The sequence below is a fragment of the Belonocnema kinseyi genome, chromosome 8 (assembly GCF_010883055.1).
Source record: "Belonocnema kinseyi isolate 2016_QV_RU_SX_M_011 chromosome 8, B_treatae_v1, whole genome shotgun sequence".
Lineage (NCBI taxonomy): Eukaryota > Metazoa > Arthropoda > Insecta > Hymenoptera > Cynipidae > Belonocnema > Belonocnema kinseyi.
The window spans coordinates 116,951,199-116,952,227 of record NC_046664.1 but is presented as its reverse complement, the minus strand read 5'-3'; the positions used below and the strand labels follow the sequence as shown (position 1 = coordinate 116,952,227).

General features: G+C 28.1%; 1 protein-coding gene across 1 annotated transcript in view; it reads left to right on the top strand.

The window, feature by feature from the left end:
* Nucleotides 1–1,029, top strand: part of LOC117178666 (polypeptide N-acetylgalactosaminyltransferase 2-like) — a 369,602-nt gene that overhangs the window by 44,290 nt on the left and 324,283 nt on the right. The gene's annotated exons all lie outside the window — the stretch shown is intronic.

Below are 1,029 nucleotides of genomic sequence, written 5' to 3'. Positions count from 1 at the left end.
ATTGGTCTAAATTATCTTTTCTATATTTTACATCACTTAATTTTATGCATCTGTCCACTAAACCTTTAATCAATCCTATTTTTTGACTGAACAAATGATGGGGTTCATAATTTAAGTAACAACCTGACCAAGATGGTTTCTTAAACCAGTTTGTGATTAAATTTCCACAAGGTATTCTTTGAATTTCCAAATCTAAGACACTTAAGATGTTTTTATTTTCTTTTTCAAGAGTAAATTGAATGTTCTCATCGATACTATTAAATATATTTAAGAGCTCTATAATTTTGTTAGTTGGAACGATTGTTAAAATGTCATCTACGTAACGTTTATATAAAATTGGTTTGAATGATAATCTAGAGAAGGCTCTTTTTTCAATATCTTCCATAACTAAATTTGAAATTATGGGAGATAATGAAGATCCCATTGGACATCCTGATAACTGTTTATAAAATTTATTATTAAAAGCAAACACTGTATTATTAAAAACAGTTCTAACGGCAATTAAAAATTCATTTTTTGAAATTTTTGTTAAGTTTTTATATAAATTTAATTTTTCTTCCACACAATCTAAAGCTAAATCCAGGGGTATATTATCAAACATTGAAACGACATCTAACGAAACTAATGGATGGGTATTAGGTATTCTAATGTTATTAAGATTTTGTTTGAAATCCCAACTGTTTTTTATAAACGACTCAGTTTTTCCTGAAATAAGTTTTAAAGTGTTTGACAAGTGTTTTGCTAGGTTGTAAGTTGGTGATCCAATTGTGGAAACAATTAATCTCCAGGTTTGACCTGGTTTGTGTACCTTTGGGAGTGCATAAGCCTTTGCCACAACATTACTATGCGTTTTCAATCTATATGCTACTGATTCATTAATGTATCTTTTATTTTCCCATCTAGAAACAATATCATTGCATTTATTTACGACTGTTGGAACTAAGTTAGTTTTTACATTTTTGTATAAATTATTGTTTTTTAAAATGTTTTCTATAGTGAAATTATAATCGTTCCTATTCGCTGCCACCA